The sequence below is a fragment of the Solanum tuberosum genome, unplaced genomic scaffold (assembly GCF_000226075.1).
Source record: "Solanum tuberosum cultivar DM 1-3 516 R44 unplaced genomic scaffold, SolTub_3.0 scf00188, whole genome shotgun sequence".
NCBI classification, from domain to species: domain Eukaryota; kingdom Viridiplantae; phylum Streptophyta; class Magnoliopsida; order Solanales; family Solanaceae; genus Solanum; species Solanum tuberosum.
The window spans coordinates 491,680-502,822 of record NW_006239119.1 but is presented as its reverse complement, the minus strand read 5'-3'; positions in this window follow the sequence as shown (position 1 = coordinate 502,822).

The window sequence follows — 11,143 nt, the reverse complement described above, 5'->3', positions numbered from 1 at the left end:
TTTTGGAGGATATGCTTCGAGCTTGCATTATGGAGTTTGATGGTAGTTGGGACAAACACTTGGCTTTGATAGAATTTTCTGATAATAATAGAAACCAATCGAGTATTGAAATGCCTCCCTATGAAGCCTTATACAGAAGAAAATGTCGGACTCCTCTTTGTTGGAGTGAAGTTGGTGAAAGAAAGCTTATTGGCCTGAAATTGTGCAAAAAATGGAAGACAATGTAAAAATGATCAAGGATCGTCTAAAGATTTCTTCGAATAGAAAAAATTTGTATGCTGATCTTAGAAGGCGTGACATTGAGTATAAAGTTGGAGATAAAGTATTCTTAAAGGTGCCTCTATGGAAAAAGATTATGAGATTTGGTAAGAAGGGAAAACTTAGTCCCCGATTTATTGGACCTTATGAGATACTTGAAAGAGTTGGACCAGTTGCATATAAATTAGCTTTGCCACCTGAGTTAGACAAGATTCACAATGTCTTCCATGTTTTATGCTCAGAAGATATCATTTTGATTCATCTCATGTTCTTCCAGTTGAATCTATTGAGGTTAATCCTGACTTGACGTATAAAGAAGAACCTATCCTAATTCAAGCTCGTGAAGTAAAGCAACTTAGAAACAAGAAAATCCCCTTAGTAAAAGTACATTGGAGAAACCATTCTGGAAAAGAAGCTACCTGGGAGTGAGAAGAAGACACGAGGACCCAATATCCACACTTGTTTCGGGACTAGTGTAAGGTAAATTTTGAGATGAAATTTCTTTGAGGGGGAGAGAGTTGTAATACCCCTAAATATTAAAATTGATATTCGCATTTAGATACACCATTCCTTAATTATTTAAGTATGTTTTATTCTCATTTTAGGAACTCGAAATTTTGTAATATTTGTAAATTTACGCAACATAAATTGTGACAGTAATTTAAGGAATTGTATTGGGGTATTTACGTAATATACTAATTAGAATTACCTATAGCTTGAAAGGGAGGTGAAGTGTATATATATATATATATATATACACACTTTGGGCAGCCAACCTTTTTACTTTTGGGCAACCAACTTTTCTTTCAGCTATATCTATTAAGTGATAAACATAACTTTTATAACATATATTTTCACACCTCCTCTATAAGAATTCGTGTTCCTTAACTCTAAGAAACCTGGAGAACTTTCTCTAGCCATATTACTCACAAAATCACAAGAAAACCTTAGTCCTTTTAGTTGGAAGTCGAGACACATCCTACCTTTTGGTGAGTAATCGATATCTGTTTTTGAGCTGAGTAGTGTTTAGTAAATTTAGAATATCTCGTTCTATAGAACTTATTTTTCGGTGAGTAAATATGATTTGGAAAGATAATACATATACCTACAACTCTTGTGTTTATGTAAAAAACTAATTTTGCTGTTATCGATTCGAAATATGGGACGCAACATAGGATAAGTTATGTACAGATTTCTGATTTAGAAATCTTGTATGTTCAACTATTAGTGTTTTGATTATATATTTTTGTACAAAACGTATTTTGTGATGATTCTTGATTATTCGCAACCTTAAGAGATATAACTACATCTTTCATGAAGGATATAAAGTCCAGTTTTTCCGTTTTCCTCTTCAAAACTAAGTTGCGACTTGAGGTACCAGGCTGGACAAATTCACTGTTTTGGTAGCATAGTTGTATTTGTACATGCTAGGCTTACTTGTGATGATGATCCTGTTTTACGTCAACATTATTGAGCTAATAGAAGTTAAAGAAGTTATTTAATTGTATTTTTAAGGTTATATATACTCGTGTACAAGTTGAGGACCTTGATACGTTGGTCGGTCTACAGTTTGAACTCTTGAAGTTTTGTTGGACTGTTTCTATGCTAAAGCCTGAGGTTTGTGTATAAACTTGTACTTGTACTCTTGTTATCTGCTTGTATATTTGAAGGGTTATCTCGATACCTTGGTTATTTCTTGTCACGTTGTATTGTCGTATTGGTATTCTCTGTGACTTTCAAGACACTTGTGTAACTCGCCCACTTGTACGGATCGCTTGATCACCTGACATTTTTGTTGGGAGTTTGTCCTTATTGTGGATTTGACTTTGTCACTATTGGCATGCCTATTGATTCAGATCATTTGCCATCTTGACTCTGGATTTTTGGTTCGTCTTAAGTATGGAAGTTGTCCATTTTAAGTATGAACTAGGAAGCCATTTTTAATATGGTTCTTGATTCTCTTGATTATTGGGCTTTGACCCTTCTTGATATAGGGCTTCGGTCCTCCTTGATACTTGATTATGCTGGGTGTGAGGTATGATGTATATATTTTGGCCTAGTCTTGGTATTGGATCTCTTGGGAAATGGTGTTATGAGCGTTCTTGACACTTGTATCTTTAAATATAGAACTTGATATATTGTTTACTTGATTTATTTATTATGTTTCAATTGTGCTGCCCGTGACTTTTGAAAGGTAACTTGGTGAATTTAGCGGCTCCATGCATATAATTTTTACACCACTAAGCTTTATGCTTAGTGATAGTTATTTCTATTGTAGGGAACGTTCGAGGGGATACTTGAAGCTGGCCATTGGAGATGGAGTTTTTGAGAGATTTATGGAAGATCATATTTGCATATAGGCATCTATAGTTTGCATAAATCTTGGGACTTGTACATGATCTATATGTTGTATATTTATATGAAATTTTGAAGGTTAATTTGATCATGTCACCATGGATTGTAAAATAAGTATGACTACATGTTTTACTGTTTTGGGGTGTGTAAATCCAAGTCTTGTAATGTATTAAATTTGCAATTTATTTTGAAGGTTTGTATGAAGCATGAACCAATCAAACTTCAGTACCCCGAAGTTGGTAATGATTTATAATGTGTCTGATAGTAGTATAGATAATACATGAAAATCTCTTAGCGAATATTTTTAAATTATTTCGAAAGATTCTTCCGCCATAAATTGGGATTCTTGTCTTGTTTAAATTTGAGATCAACTAAATTTCTAAATGACAAGTCTTTATACCTTTCACTTGTTATTTTGGGGATAAATTCCTCTATTGAATTATAATATATATATCTTAGATTAATTCCTTTTAAATGTGCAAGTATTATATTAGCTTTCCTGTTAAGTAGTAGCATCCTTCCGAGAGGATTGCTACATTCTATATTTAAATTTGATTAAAACTAATTTATTTCAAGTGATAAGTTTAATTAAATAGTGCAATTATTCTTATACATGACAAGTATCAAATTAAACTATTTTTTTGTTCTAATTAACTTTCAATAACAAAACAAACTAAATTAAGATACAATGTAAATTTCAAGCCCTTAACATATAGTTAATTTTAAAAAGTTAATGTTAAAGATAAAATATATAGTTGAACACGATAACTCTATACTTCTATATGATAAAAATAAATAAAATTGTTATAAAATGACTTTTCGTTTGCCAAACTTATATATTTAGAGAGATGAATAAATGATGCATTAAATACATTATTCTATTGAATCATAAAAATTATGCTTATTTTTTGGAATAATTCTTTATTTTATTTGAGAACCAACATATGATCATGAAAAATTTAAATCCTAGTTGAAGTTTTATTTCAAATTTGGAATTGTGTTTTTCATTTCACTTATCACTTTTGAAGTTGTATTTAACTACATTCAAATATGAATATTATTTCAAATATTTTTTGCAGTAAGTATAACAAAACACATCTCAATTTTTCTAAATACCAAATAACAAAAAACAATTGAAATCTATGTCCGAACACCTACTTAAAATATGAAAAAGTTATTTTAAGAATGTCGAAATTGTGAATCGACTTTACATATTTAATATCACATCTGAAATAAAAAATTTTATAAGAATGATATTTTGCATCTTCTTTACTCGTTATGTTCTTAGTTTTTCCTTATTTGATATCACATCAATTGCATATTGAAGCTCGTTTTAAAAACTTTGTAACCTATGAAAAATCACCATTACATACAATTCAAAGTCAAAATTAAAAAATAAATAAAGTTAGTGATAGCAGAATGAGACGATCGAAAAGAAAAAAATATTAACAAAAAATGTGACAACATAGAATATAGCTTTATTATGGAAAACATAACCGTTGTTTTCCTATTTATACATATAAAAATTGAGCAATGAATGAAAACACTTATTATTATTTTTTAAATGATAGAGTGATTTTATTTTTTATACAAATAATTTAAGAAACATATAAGAGAAATTGTTTTTGATAAAAACATATAAATATCTATGTTGGACTAAGGAATGATCTAAAAATTATAAGGAAAAAGGCAAAATCAAATTCTGTGAAAAATAATTTAATTCTTATATAGTTATAATAATTAATTTTTAGAAATAAAAAATAAAATAAACGAAAAAGTACAAAAAGGGAAAATAAGTAATTTAAGGAAATAATATAAACAACATTAATAATGATATTAAGGGAAGGAAGTAAAAGAAATCAATAGCATTGATGATGATAAGAATTAAATATGGTCATCTTTCATATTTTATAAAATTTTAAGTTTTTTAAAATTAGAAAAAACGCTAAAAAAAATAAAACAAAATTCGAGGCACAATTTTTTTTTAGAAGAGTAATCTTAATTTTGAGCAATTATTTTAATAAAAATGTTAGAAAAGATATTTAAAAATTAATAAAAATAAATAAATATGAGATTTTTTTTTATAAAACATATCATTATCAATGTTGGACTAAGAAATGATCTAAAATTTATAAGAAAAATGTCAAAATCAAATTCGTTAAAAAAACATTGCAATTCTTATGCAGTTATAATAATTAGATTCTAGGAATAAACAAATAAAGTAAAAGAAAAATAACAAAGAAAGGAAAATAAGTAATTTAAGGAAATAATATAAACAACATTAATAATGAAATTAATGGAAGGAAGTAAAGGAAATTAATAGCATTGATGATGATAAGAATTAAATGTGGTCATCTTTGATATTTTATAAAATTTTCAGTTTTTTAAAATTAGAAAAATCTCCAAAAATAAAATAAAATTCGAGGCATAATTTTTTTTGGGAAGAGTAATTTTAATTTTGAGCAATTATTTAAATAATTTTTTTTAACATTAATAAAAATAAATAAATATCAATATTGGACTAAAATTATCACATCACAGTTTCTATTTTAGATTTACTATCACATATAAATATCTAAATAAATAAGGAATCAAATTTTGTAAAAAGATATATGCAATTCTTATAAAGTTATAATAACTAATTTCTTGAAATAAATAAAAGGAAACGAAGTGATTTTAGGAAATTATATAAATAACATTAATTATAAGATTAAAGGAAGAAAGTAAAAGAGATTAATAAAATTAATGATGAAAGAGATTAAATATGATCATCTTTTTAAGAAAATTTGGACAAAGTGCAAAAACAAAACACCAAAAAATAAATAGAATTTCAGGAATTAGAAATTAAAAAATATACATAAAAACGTTAATTAAAAATAAATAAGAAAAAAAAACTTTAATTAAAGACATAAAAAAATAAAACAAAATAAAAGAAGAAAAAAATAGTAGAATAAAGAAGAAGAAATAATGTCGTTAGTAAATTTTAAGTAAAGATAAATAACAAAAAATAAAATAAATTTTAATTAAAGATATATAAAAAGAAATTAAGACAGAATAAAAGAAGAAAGGAGTTAGTAAAATACTTATTCTCCTCATAATTTAATACGAATTTCCTAAATAGATTTATTTTTTCTCTAAACAAATCTTCTTACCTTTTGAAATACTAATCACTAGGGGTGTTCACGGTTTGGATAAAAACCGATCCAAACCGAAAATCCAAACCAAACCGATAAAAAAAACCGATTTTATTTGGTTTTGGTTTGATTTGGTTTGGTTTTAGATTTTTGAAAACCGATAGTATTTGGTTTGGTTATGTTTAATTCGAAAAAACCCGAAGAAGAACCGAACCGATGAATTATATACATATATTTTATTAATATACATACTTAATATATTATTTTTATAAACAATTTTAAAGATCTTATACATATTTTCATTAAAATTTCTTTATAATTTACTTATTGAAAGCAAAAATGCCTAAGATGAAACATTTATCTTATTGATTTCATGTATATGAGTGTCTATGTCAATTCTTTGTGGGACTGAAAATGTTATTATCTCTTTCTTCTAGGCCAATATAGTGAATTTTAAAGATTTATTGATAGTAAATTTAGTGATTGAAAGTTTAGTAATTTAAGTCATTCTAACTATTTTTCGTTTTGAATGGATTGTTGTCATTTTTTCACATTTTAAATGTAATTGTTTCTTTTTATTTTTGTTGTTATTGGTTAATAACCGAATAACCGAACCAAACCAAACTGAAACCGATAATCACCAAACCGATAAATGTATATTGTATTTGGTTTGGTTTGGTTTTGATAATTTTAAAACCGATTAAGTTGGTTTGGTTTTGATTTTGACCAATAACCGATCCAAACCAACCCGTGAACACCCCTACTAATCACTCTTCCTATAAATTTCTCAATCAATATGAAATTTTTTTCTCTCAATATAGAAGGAATCAACATTCTTTCAAAAAGACTTCTACTTTGAAGAGAAATTTTTGTTACATAATCTTTCTCTTTACACCAATATCTTTAGAAGGTTCATGAGATACCCTTTCTTTTTTCTTGAAAAAATCACAAGGCCTAAAATTTCGCTGGACATCTCAATGACGAAATTTGATATCCGTATATTCATCATCACCAATATCTTTAGAAGTTTCATCATCACCAATATCTTTAGAAGTTTCATGAGATGCTCTATCTTTCCCTTTTCTTGAAAAAATCACAAGGGCTAGAAATTCGCTGGACATCTCAATATCAAAATTTGATATCCATATATTCATCATCATCATTAGAAGAAAAGAGAAGGTGAAGGATTCCACTATTGTTGATTACAATACTCAAAACTTTTTATTTTTAGGCTAAATAATTATAAACAGTTATCAAAAATGAAAAGGTTTTGATCTTTTCATCTTCTATTTACTTAAATGTGTATTAGTATGATGAAAGTTTTAAAGGAGCATGATGTAAGGCATTAAAATATTTTTCAGTTTTTTTTCGAAATTACAAATGAAAATTAGAAAACAAAAATAAAATGTCAAAAAAAAGAGATAAAAGATACATAGAAATGCTGGCCATAGAGAGGTGCCACATCATATTGTCTATATTCAACATTATTATAAATATATAGATTTCAATTCAAGATTCTAAATTTCTACTCAATTCAACAAATTCTAGCTTGCAGTAATCTTTATGCGTAAAACGAAGTAAAAATAGTAGGGGAAATGATTATTACCTTAGTATCTACGTTCGGGAAGGAGTAATCGAGAGAAAAAAGGTCAATTTGATAAAGTAAAGGAGAGAAAATGGTAATATAACCCATTCTTCTCCCTCTTATTCCTTTTCATAATCACGTTGAGCCACTATAACGGTTGGACAACCTCTACAATGGCATTATCACCGCTATAACGAGGTAAAGGTAGGTGGGAGGGGTGATGCGAGTCCGAAATATGGACTCATTTGGGGCTTTGTTTATATAGACTTAGTGTCCTAAAATGCTCAATTTGTACCATAAACTGATGTTCAAGATTTTCAGGTATATGAATTGAGGAGCAAAGCAAGGACACTAACAAGCAAAAAAGGAACAAAACAAACTGAAGAAGTGAAGAAAGGCGAGCCTGAGGATCGCCAAGTGACTACTTTAATCACCTAAAGTTCCAGTATGCCAGCCCTGAGGGAAGAAACCAAGTCGGCGACAAAAAAAGGGCAGTCGGCGAATCGCCGAGTAGTTCTATGATGCCAGGAGTGATCTCCCAAAATTACAGGACTTGAGGATGCTGAGAGCCAATGCAAAAATGCGATAGAGGGAGCAGAGGGCGGCTCGCTGAACCACTCGGCGAGCCTGACTAACTTCGCCCAGTGGCCCTTCGTGGCTTATTTGTGGCGACTATAAATTTGATTTTAAACAGAAAACTTAGTATGAATTTTGTAGTCTAGAACAGTTTTCTCTAGAGTTTTTGATAGTTTGTTAGTAGACTTGAAGACTTTTTGAGACTCAATTTGGAGATTTTGCAAGTGGATTTCGAATTTTGTGCAAATTGAAGCATTGTAAAGATTAAATTACTCTTACACAGTTGATGGCTAATCGATTTGATAACCGTTTTTACCCTTTTATGATGTTTGGCTAAAACCCCAATTCTTGGGGTGTGATCATGTGATTATGGGTTCAATTAGTTTATGGATATTGATAATTACTAGTTTAAATGCTATATTGAAGTGGATTTAATCATTAGCTAAGGTTTAATTTATGAATTGTAGTTGCGAATGCAGTTCTAATTTTGTGTTCTTAGCTTGCTCGCAAGAGAGGTTTCTGAACCAAAGCTTTTGATTAATGGTTTGTAAGTATTGGGTTGATTTGGGTTCAGCTTGAGAGAGTGAATCTTAAACCCAATCCTACCCATCTTGCTCGAGAGAGAAGATGTATTAAGGTTATGGGTTGTTCTTAATTGCTATGCTTGTTGATGTTCGAGAGAAATCACTTGAAGCAGAATAGTTGTTCGAGAGAAAGCTATTTCAATTATAGTCTAGCCTACCCACTGATATTTAGCTATTTACTAGTAGTTTCAATTACCTATATATCGAAATTTGCCTATAATCGATCACATCCTCATGATTCTTCTCCTTATTGTTATTTCAACTTGTTTGTGACTGCGTTGTAGTTGATAATTGCAAACCAAAAACCCCATTTGATGTCACCCCTTTTGACTTGTTTCATGTATTTTCCGATAATTTCTATTCATATATCTAGTTAGATCACATTCGTACTTCTTAATTGAATTTGAACACGTACCGCTCCCTGTGAGATTCGACCCCAACTCATTTGTTGGGTTATATATTGCTTAACGATCGTTTACACCTAGAATTGGATTAGGTGTGCTTGAAACGTTATTCATCAAGGGGGGACTTTTTTGGCTTCGTTAGTCTAAATTTCCTAACCTGTTATACTTGGGTACATAGGACGTTGTAGTGTTGTGGGGTTCGGATAGAGTTTAAATTCTTTCACGACCTTGTCCGAATTCTAGGTAACGATCATTCATGGTTGCCCTGTCTTTCCACCAACCCTGTAATCATTCGGGAATGAATGATGAGTAAATTGGTATCTATTGTTATGACTTGGTCCATCATTATTCAAAAGTCACCTCTTGTGGAGTCCCAAAACTTTTTAAAATACATTGTCGATTTAAAATTGGGGTGACACGACAAAAATCTCAGAATTTGAAAATTGATTCGGGCTTATGTCATTCTGTCATAGCGGGAATATCCTCGCTATGATGGTATGCCAGTCACTATAGCGAGGTCAGCAAGGCAAAATCTCAAAAGAGGATTTTTTAAAAATATTTTATCCTTCTCTTCAGTTGTAAAACGGACAAGGGTTACTCCTAAAACCCTTGTACAATTTGGCTAAAAATGTGAAAACTATCTATAGCCATATGGGTCCCAATTAGTGTTGAAATTAGAAATTTCATCACAGGTATTCAAAATTTGATATATATGTATATAAAAAAAAAAATTGACTTATATATTTCGTATAATTTTCTATATATAAATATATATTTTTCGACGAATGAAGTTCGACTGACCACTCTTCGCTACATATGACTATGCTATTGTCCCTAATATCTCAAATATTTTTTCCATTTCATAATACGTCACGTTTAAATTTTGGAGAATTAATTTGCCTAGTAAATATTAATATAATACTTAAAAATTAAAACTAAAATCATGAAACCTACTGACCAACTTTATTTTTTTTATAGAGTTTATAACAACTCAACAAATGAGAAACACACACATATTATTTTATTAACCTTATTTATAAGCCAACAAGAAAGGACTAACACAACAATAACTAATTGTACCTGATACAATATAAGTTGTACTATGTAGTGAACCCATTTCATTGAGTTGGATTTCATGTATTAGCCCATTTTATTAAACAATTTTCATCTATTCTTCTCTACTCTAAACACGTGTGATAACCGTGTCCATATTTCCAAGTTTTGCTTCTAACCTCATCCTTTTTACTAATCAAAAGCTTACAACCTCAAATCTCAAATCCCTCTTCAACATTGGCGGTAAGCTTCAATTTGGTCCTTTATCAATGTTACTCAGAGGGCTCCCCGTCTTTATCATCATTTTTTCTGAAAAATTTATGGGTCTTTTATATTTTAAGAACGATTGGAACCGATACTACCTTAAAGGTAGTCTTTGATTTGAAAAAGTTTATATTGGTTGTTTGCATGTCATTTTTATGGTTTCATAGTTCTTACCGTTTCATGTTTCTTGAATTTGATATTTGTCAGGAGACTCAGGAATATGAAATAGCTATTTAAAGTTACTTCATGTGAGTGTTTTGCTATTTACCGGTAAGCACTCCAATTTGAGCCTCTTTTTTCTAATTTGCTCATATTTTTCTTGAGTTTTTATGAAATAATTGTCTTCTTTTGGTGAACGAACACATCACATAGTATTACAAATAGCATCCTAAATTGGTTCTAGAGAATATTGATTTCCTATCTTCATGCTGTCATTGGAATTCACTTGGCATTTTAATTTTTAGGTGTCATTTGGAGTTCAATTTCTCATAATTTTAAAGGTTTTTGTTTGCTTATTGACATGCAGTATCATACCATTAGATCTTGATTCATGTTATTTATCAGGGTAACATACTCTGTGTGGAACATGTTTTTCATGAACTTATAATCTTGAAAGTATTTGGAATAATTAAGGTAGGACTTTTTGTCACGACCCAAAAATGGACGTGATGGCACTTGTCTTAACCCACCAAGACAAGTCAGCCTAAAACTCAACCATTACAATAAAATGCAGAAATTTTTATAATAAACTCAAATATACCCCCAAAATCTGGTTGTCACGTGTACAAGCCTCTAAAGTATTACAATTGAATCAAAAGAAAAATACAAGTCTCATATGACATTGTTTCTAGAGTAGAACAATATCATAAACAGGAGTAAGAAGGATCGCTGAGAAGACAAACAACTACCTCACAAATCTCCCAGAAGCCT